Here is a 9,472-nt window from a genome sequence, read left to right as displayed (position 1 = left end):
TGGAAGCAGGCTCTGGGCTGTTTGAACAAGGAATTCTGTGGTCCTGGGGATCTGGTATAGTCTAGAAGGGGTAGCAGTGTGTGGGCTCTGGGTGAGGAAGTCCCCTTGGCCTGTGTGCAGAGTACCCCTGGAGGAAGGACAGAACAGGGCCCTTTAAAGGGAGGCTAAGGGAGCTTCTCTCTTACCCAAGTCTGTAGGTGGTCCTGAAAATGCCTGCTGGCAATACCTCCTAGAGGCTCTCGGCATCACATCCAAAACTGAACACATGGTCATTTCACCCAGACATCCTCTCCTCTATTCTGGTCTCATTAAAAAGTGCCTCCCTCACTCTGTCACCAAAGCTACACTGAACCACTCCCAGGTACCTGGATGTGCTGTGCACTTTCCCACTCCCATGTCTTTGCATGTGCTGTTCCCTCTGCCTGGAAATTCTTTTCCTCCTTTTCCACTGCCTGCTGAACATCTGCTTATACCTGATGCAAGCATCGTATCCCCTGTGAAGTCTTCCTAACTCCACCAGTGCCTCTCCTTGTGACTCAAGTGAAGTAATCATTATCTCTCAAAATATCCTTAAAACTTGATGGTACTATTTTCTTACAGGTTGGTTGCCCCAACGAGGCTGAGCTCCTTGAGGGACCTTATTTATGTCTGTACCCTTACCACCTGGCATGATGCTGGTACACAGTCGATGCTAAATACATTTTGTTGAATGGATAGGTAGATGAATGAACAAAAATATTATCATTTTGTACATGCCTTTTTCACATGGCTTTTAATATTCAGATGGTGTTTACAAAGCATAGGTTGTCTTAAAAATGATGAAAAAATTTTTTATCAGAGAAAGTAGCCAGCAGGGCAATTCTAATCTTCTTATGGAAGTTATTATTTAAATCAATTTGAAAATGATAAATATGCCGGGCGCCGTGGCTCACACCTGTAATCTCAGCACTTTGGGAGGCCAAGGCTGGTGGATCACGAGGTCAGGAGTTCAAGACCAGCCTGGCCAAGATGGTGAAACCCCATCTCTACTAAAAATACAGAAATTAGCTGAGTGTGGTGGCGCACGCCTGTAGCCCCAGCTATTCAGGAGACTGAGGCAGAGAATTGCTTGAACCCGGGAGGTGGATGTTGCAGTGAGCTGAGATTGTGCCCCTGCACTCCAGCCTAGGCAATAGGGTCTGTCTCAAAAAAAAAGAAAAAAAAGAAAAAGAAAATGCTAAATACATACTTGTTTAAATATAGCTTTCATCTTTGGGTTTTTATATTGTACAATAATTCTGTACACAATTTTTAAATTGTGGTTTTTCTCATCTTATTTAGAGAATTTATGGTTCAGACCATATTAGCTTCGTGATACTATGAATTAAAGCAATTAACCACCAAATAATTAAGCTGTAAAAATGTTGTACTTTCACTCTGAATGGTTTCACAGAAACGAGGGGATTGATGTTTTGCTATATTGTTGGCAGCATGGAAGGTTATATGGAGGTGTGAATTTTTGCAAAGGTACCTCAAAGGGTAACTTCATTTTCTTCATATTGGCTTGCTTTTTAAGTATCTTTTGGCTATTTGATAGGTAGAAATTGGGATGCCCATTCTCAAGGCTGGGAATATGGCATTGCTGGGGACCTCTCTGTCCTTTTTCACACTGTCTTCCATTCCCAATTAACTAGCTAGTCAATATTTCTAGGCTCTGCTTGTGGAACTTGGAGTAAACCATTGTCTGCTTTGAAAGATTTTTTGAATGTTCTAAATGAACTACCTACCCATCTTTCTCTTCTTCATATTTCAATATTCTTTGTTCTGTGCTCAGGATCACATTATCTATTATATCTTCTATGGAACTCTTGGTAACAATGTCAGTTTGGAAGCTCATCTGCCATTTTTGCTCTCTGTTTGAGATGCACTGACCTCTCTTCTGAAGGGAAACCAGGAACCAGGGGCCAGACAGTCTGAGAAGGCAGCTGTCACCGTGATGAGGGCATGGGATCAGATGTGTACCCTGTTAAGGCTGGATTGGAAGGGTGTGGATTAATTCCTGAACATTATAACTCCCTCATGTTATTTGTTTTTATTCTTGATGCTCTGAACTCACGTCAGTACAAGAAAGAGAGTATATGTGCTGGGGAATTTTCCCCTCCTGTGGCTTCAGAATATCTGCAGAGAGCCTTTCCTGGAAGGAAAGAGCTTAGTTTCCCCTCTGTATGAGGAAATAGGAGTCACTTAGGGAATATATCTTTCTTCTTTACAATAACAGGATTGATTAGGAATGAAAGGAATGAAGGAGCTTATGTTTTGCTAGGGGTAAGCTTTATTATTATTATTATTATTTAGACGGGGTTTAACCATGTTGGCCAGGCTGGTATTGAGCTCCTGACCTCAAGTGATCCGTCTGTCTTGGCCTCCCAAAGTGCTGGGATTACAGGTGTGAGCCACTGCACCCGGCCAGGGGTAAGTTTTTTATTTTTTTTATTTTTTAATTTTTTGAGACATGGTTTCATTCTGTTGCTCAGGCTAGAGTGCAGTTGCACAATCTCAGCTCACTGCAACCTCTCCCTTCTGTGTTCAAGCAATTCTCATTCCTCAGCCTCCCAAGTAGGTGGGATAACAGGCACACACCACCATGCCTGGCTAATTTTTGTATTATTAGTAGTGATGGGATTTCACCATGTTGGCCAGGTTGGTCCCAAACTCCTAACTTCAAGTAATCTGCCCACCTTGGCCTCCCAAAGTGCTGGGATTATAGGCATGAGCCTCCATGCCCGGCCAAGCGGTAAGCTTTTTAATGACCAAATATTTCCTTAGAAATTTTATTTTTCAATTTAATTTGAAAGATTTCAAATGTACGAAAAGTTGAAAAATAGTGTCTTAACCACTCATATACTATCCACTTAAGTTCAACAATGGCTGACGTTTGCTCCATTTGCTTTACTTTCTCTGTCTCTGTCTCTCCCTTTCTCTATACACACATAAACATATACACCACATAGAGACATGCAGATTTTTTTTAAGTGAATCATTTTAAAGTTGTAGACATCATACATCAGCCCCAAATTCCAGCATATTTCTCCTAAGAACAAGGATATTCTCCTGTAAAATCACAACACCATTATCAAACTGTTTAAAAAATTGCGTACCAGCTGGGCACAGCGGCTCATGCCTGTAATCCCAGCACTTTGGGAGGCCAAGGCTGATAGCCTAGAAGTTTAAGACCAGCCTGGGCAACATGGTGAAACCCCATCTCTATTAAAAATACAAAAATTACCTAGGCATGGTGGCGTGTGCCTGTAGTTCCAGCTACTTGGGAGGCTGAGATGGGAAGATCACCTGAGCCTAGGAGGCAGAGGTTGCAGTGAGCTATGATCGCACCACTGCAGTCCAGCCTGGGCAGCAGAGTGAGACCTTGCCTCAAAAAATTAAATAAATTCCACATCATCTTAGATCTCATCTGTATTTAAGTTTCCCCAATTGTTCCCCAAATGCTTTTATAGCTGTTTCATTTTCTCTAACTCAGATCCAACAAGAGCCATACTTTGCAAAGTTATAGCTCTTTAGACTTTTTATTTATTTATTTATTTATTTATTTATGAGACAACCTTGCTCTGTTGCTCAGGCTGGAGTGCGATGTGGCGTGATCCTAGCTTACTGTAGCCTCGAACTCCTGGGCTCAAGTGACTTTCCTGCCTCAGCCTCCCAAATAGGTGGGTCTACAGGCATACGCCACCACACCTAGCTAATAGACTCTATTTTTTTTTTTTTTTTTTAGATGGCGTCTCTCTGTGTCATCCAGGCTGGAATGCAGTGGCATGATCTCAGGTCAGTGCAACCTCCACCTTCCAGGTTCAAGCAATTCTCCTGCCTCAGCCTCCCAAATAGCTGGGATTACAGGCATCCACCATGACGCCCGGCTTATTTTTGTATTTTTAGTAGAGATGGGGTTTCACCATGTTGGCCAGGCTGATCTTGAACTCCTGATCTCAAGTGATCCACTCACCTCAGCCTTCCAAAGTGCTGAGATTACAGGTGTGAGTCACCGTGCCCCGCCTAGACTCTTTATTCCTTTAATCTAGATCAGTTCTCCCACCTTTGCTTGTTTATTCATGACATTGATATTTTTGAAGACTCAGGACAATTTTTTTAAAATGCTTACATTTTAGGCCGGGTGCGGTGGCTCAAGCCTGTAATCCCAGCACTTTGGGAGGCCGAGGCAGGTGGATCACGAGGTCAGGAGATCAAGACCATCCTGGCTAACATGGTGAAACCCCGTCTCTACTAAAAATACAAAAAACTAGCCGGGCGTGGTGGCGGGCGCCTGTAGTCCCAGCTACTCAGAGGCTGAGGTGGGAGAATGGCGTGAACCCGGGAGGCGGAGCTTGCAGTGAGCCGAGATCGCGCCACTGCACTCCAGCCTGGGCGACACAGCAAGACTCCGTCTCAAAAAATAAAATAAAATAAAATAAAATAAAATGTTTACATTTTAGATTTGTCTAATTGTTTCCTCATGGTGTCATTTAACTTGTACCTCTATCTCTGCATTTCCTATAAACTAGAATTTAGTCTAAAGGCTTGACAAGATTCAGGTTGAAGACTTTTGGCAAAAATACTTCGCAGGTAATATTTGTGTATTTCACACTGCATTATCTCAAGAGCATCTAATAGCAATTGTTTCACTATTAGTGATGGTACATTTGATCACTTAGTTATGATGACATTTACCAGACATCACCATTGTAAAGATACATTTCCCACTTTAATTAAGTCATCTTATAAAGTCATCTGTGGCACAAAGCTCTGTCTTTGTGTGAATATTCTGTTTCCCCAAATCTTTACCTAGTGATTTTATCACCCATTGATGATCCTTGTCTAAATCAATAATTACATTGTAGGTTGAAAAATTATGGTTTTTCTATTCTGTAATCGCTTCTACATGTACTAGCTAGCATTCTTTTTGTAAAGAAGTACTTTCTTTTCCCTTTCTCTCTTGTTGTAAGCATTACTATTGACTGGAAGTTTTTTTTCAATTCAGTGTATTATAATCAGTTACATTCACATTAAGTTTTGGTGCACAAGTTGTCTCAAATTTGGCCAGTATGAGCTGTTCAAGCAGCTCCTGTGTCCTTTTGTCTTTTTGATATGTCTCCATCCATTTTTGGGTATTTTCTTGCTTTCTGGCACAAAATGTTCCAGACTCACCTTGTACTTTCTCTGCTTGGACCCAGGATCAGCATTTTATTCAAGGATTCTCAGAGACTTTTAATGCATCCTTTTTTTTTTCATTCTAAACTTTTAAAAAGTCACCATTTTATATATTTTGCACTCATCCTGTCCATAAACACTTTGATGGCTCTCCCTAGGTCTTCAGAAACTTGTCTTCTCAATACAGCCTTTATTCTGAACCCTTGCTCTCAGCACTCAATTCTTCATGCCATCTCCGTGTAGCTCCTTCAGTTCTTCCCGAAGGTGTCATATTTGGGGGTGTAAAAAGTGAGCTCTGGATCAAACTGGAATATGGATAATATCATAAAGCCCACTGGGAAGCGGCAGGTGAAAGGTTGAGATAGGCAGGGCCTGGACAAGAGAAAGCATGTACCGTCAGCCAGCAGGATGCAATTATAACTGCCTTTGGCAGAGAGGCCGTATCTTCCCACAGCCCCCACTCTCATCTTCACACTTGCTGCTGCTGCTGCTGCTGGTGTTGCTGCTGCTTTGTGCCGCTTTCCTGGGAGGCAGAGAAGCCTTGGAAAGAACAGGAGCTTTGCTTTATTCTAAGAGTTCAATTCTTGGTCTCCTTAGGGAGACCCCAAGGTCAGGAGAGAAAAAGAGTGACAGCTATTGCCCCAGTTCCCCATTCCAATATTCATACAAACCCATAAGACTATTATTTTGACTATTTGTATAGGAATCACCCATGTTAATTTTCTCTTATGTTCAAGTTTGTTTATTTGAATATATTTTGTCTTATATACAGCCATACTACCCTGAATGCACCCAATCTTGTCTGAATGTATTTGGTCTAGATTTACTATATCTGTTAGTAGTAAAAAAAAAAAAAAAAAAACCAAAAAAAAAAACTGGAATAATTTTACTTGCCAGTGATTCTTAGTTAACTTTATCATATTAAAACTTTTAGTTGTGAACAAAAGGTCTCCTTCAGCAGTGTCCTTCTGTGTCTAGTGAAGTTATCTCCAGCAAGCCCTGCGTTCTGTTTCCCCTCCCCAGCAAGCACCTCATGGGCTGTGCTCTCTTCTGTCTCCGAGTCATTTGACATTGTATAGGGGACCCCACGCTGCACAGGGACTACTCAGGAAGTAGGGATTTGCATCCACATCACCACCAACTAGCTCTGTCATCTGGAGTAAGTCACATAGCCTCTCTGGGCCTCAGATGGCAAGTCTGTCACATGATCTCTTGATTTAAAGGAAATTAGTAAAGTCCCTTTGGATAGTAAGAACCAGCATAATATTAACTTTTCTTGCTGTCACTTAACAATATGAATTGGTTTCGTGTAAGAACCAGGTGCTCGTTGGATTAAATTTAGAAAATTAGCCTGCCTGCAGTCTCTCTCTCTGCCTTTCTCTCTCTCACCCTCACTAAAAGCAGCACATGCACGCTGCTAGGAATCCTTTCCCTCAAATTATAGATTGTTTGAGTGGGAAGAGATTTCAGAGGTCATTTAGTGCAACCCTCTAATGAGGAAATTCAGACCCTAAAGTTGGGGTGATTTGCCCAAGATCCTGCATAGTTGGAGAAAGAGTCAGATCTAGAACCCATTTCCCTGGCTCCAATCTGGTCTCCTGTATCATATCCATGACTGACTCCCATTACTACCCTCTTTAAAATTCTGCTGATTCTCCAACCCAGCCATAGCAATTGCAGTAACCCCCATCTTCCACCTTTATCACATCTTCGTGTGTGTTTTTATTATTTTGTTGTTGTTGTTGTTTCTTGAGACAGGGTCTCACTTCAGTTGCCCAGGCTAGAGTGCAATGGCATAATCTTAGATCTTGGTTCACTGTATCCTTGACCTCCTGGGCTCAGATGATTCTCCCACCTCATCCTCCTGAGTAGCTGGGGCTACAGGAGTGCAATACCACATCTGGCTAATTTTTTGTATTTTTAGTAGAGATGATGTTTTGCCATGTTGTACAGGCTGATCTCAAACTTCTGGGTTCAAGTGATCTGCCTCTGCCTCCTAAAATGCTGGGATTACAGGCATGAGCTACCGTGCCCAGGCTATGTGCTTTTTTAATCACTTCTCATTATGCTAATAGTAACTAACTTTTTCAAACACTATATCCACTATGTTGTAGGAACTGTGCTAAGCATTTTACATTTAGTGTCACATTGAATCCCCATGTGACTTATAGGGTCAGTTCTGCAACCATTCAAGTTTACAGATGGAGTAACTAAGACATAAAGGATTTACATAATTTGCCCAAAGTCACACAGCTAGTAGTCTCAGATTTCTAACTCATTTCTGCCTGAATCCCAGACTCAAACAGTGTGCTTTTCTGCTTGGGAGTACTTGTTTTCATTCACTCATTCATTAATCACATAGGTTCTTCAGTACCTGCTAGTGCTCAACACTGGACTAGGCACTAGGAGAACAAAGAAAGAAACAGAGGCCAGGCGCGGTGGCTCACACCTGTAATCCCAGCACTTTGGGAGGCTGAGGCAGGTGGATCACTTGAGGTCAGGAATTCAAAACCAGCCTGCCCAATATGGTGAAACCCTGTCTCTGCTAAAAATACAAAAATTAGCTGGATGTGGTGGTGTGCAGTTATAATTGCATCCTGCTGGCTGAGGGTCCATGCTTTTCTCTTGTTCAGAGCCTGCCTCTCTCAACCTTTCATCTGCCACTTCCCAGCTACTTGGAAGGCTGAGACAGGAGAATCACTTGAACCCTGGAGGAGGAGCTTGCAGTGAGCCAAGATCGCGCCACTGCACTCCAGCCTGGGCAACAGAGTAAGACTCTGTCTCAAAATAAATAAATAAATAAATATCCTTTCTAACTGGAGATACAAAAATCCATAAAGTAGCTAGAATACAATTCAAGGCAACATGTGTGATACAGAAATTCCAAGTAGTTCTTTTTGATGTCTTAAACTCTTATGACTAACAACCTTTCTGAAGGCAAGATTTAAACCTGTGGTTTCTAGGCCAGGCGCAGTGGCTCACGTCTGTAATTCTGCCACTTTGGGAGGCTGAGGCGGGCGGATCACCTGAGGTCAGGAGTTCAAGACCAGTGTGGCCAACGTGGTGAAACCCTGTCTCTACTGAAAATACAAAAAATTAGCCAGGCATGGTGGCCCATGCCTATAATCCCAGCTACTCGGGAGACTGAGGCAGGAGAATCGCTTGAACCCAGGAGGCAGAGGTTGCAGTGAGCCGAGATTGCACCACTGCACTCCCGCCTGGATGACAGAGTGAGACTTTGTCTCAAAATAAATAAATAAATACAAATAAAAAATCTGTGGTTTCTAGAATATAATGGGCTGCAGACAGAATTAATTCTTGTCAGACAGAAAATAGAGATTGGAGTTGAGAAAGCAGGTTTACTGCTGAGAGGCAAACTAAAGTCATGGGTTCATATAGAATTTGCAGATCCCACTAAACTTGTGTTAACAAACAATCAGCAATAAGAAAAGTTGAATACCTACTATATGCTAGGTACCATGATGGGTGCCTGGAAGATAGAAAGACAAGGAAGACAAGCAGAACATTCAGCCCAGTCAGAAGTAAAGCCAGGTTGGGGTGCGTATAATACCTTATTGTGGATGTGATCACAAGTGACTGAGATTTAGGATTGTCTGAAGCATCTTGGAAAAGAGAATTATTTTCCACTGGGAGGTAGAAAATGACAAACTGAGATATTCTAGGAGTTTAAGAAGAGGAGACACAGTTTAGGGTTTGAAGTGAGGTTGTGAAAGTAGGCCTGGCAGCCCTCCAGTCTTTTCTTTGTCCTCTACGTCAAGGGGCAGGTTCCCTTAAGATTGGAGTTTGATTTACTTTAATTGTACTAGTCTAGACCAACTCATTCCTGAGGTTGCTACACACTTATGAGTGAATCGTTTAACTATTTGTATTTCCTTGCTAGACTTTGGAATTATTGAGTCAACTTAAAAGCTTAAAAACAATACATTTGGTCAGTTTGGCCTGTGGCGCAGTTTAGTTTGAACAGAGATATCCAGATCTCTTCACTGGAGACTGCTTCACAGTTATTGAATTATGGAGTAAACATAATACTGTCATTAACAGTACAAAATCATTTCTTCCAACAATGATGTTGGCTAATGACTTCCTCTCCACTAAAACTTTGCATCCTTCATTCTGGAGTTTTATGATGCAGGAAAATAAAAGAAACAGTAACAACAACAAAGGGATTTTCCTGAGGAGAGGTGTTAATTCTTCAGACAGCTTTTCTAGCTCTTTAGACATTAGTTTTAATACATTAAAATATGCCAACTAGCCT

Source organism: Colobus angolensis, unplaced genomic scaffold (assembly GCF_000951035.1).
Source record: "Colobus angolensis palliatus isolate OR3802 unplaced genomic scaffold, Cang.pa_1.0 Scaffold15, whole genome shotgun sequence".
NCBI lineage: Eukaryota > Metazoa > Chordata > Mammalia > Primates > Cercopithecidae > Colobus > Colobus angolensis.
This window is presented reverse-complemented; position numbering follows the sequence as displayed.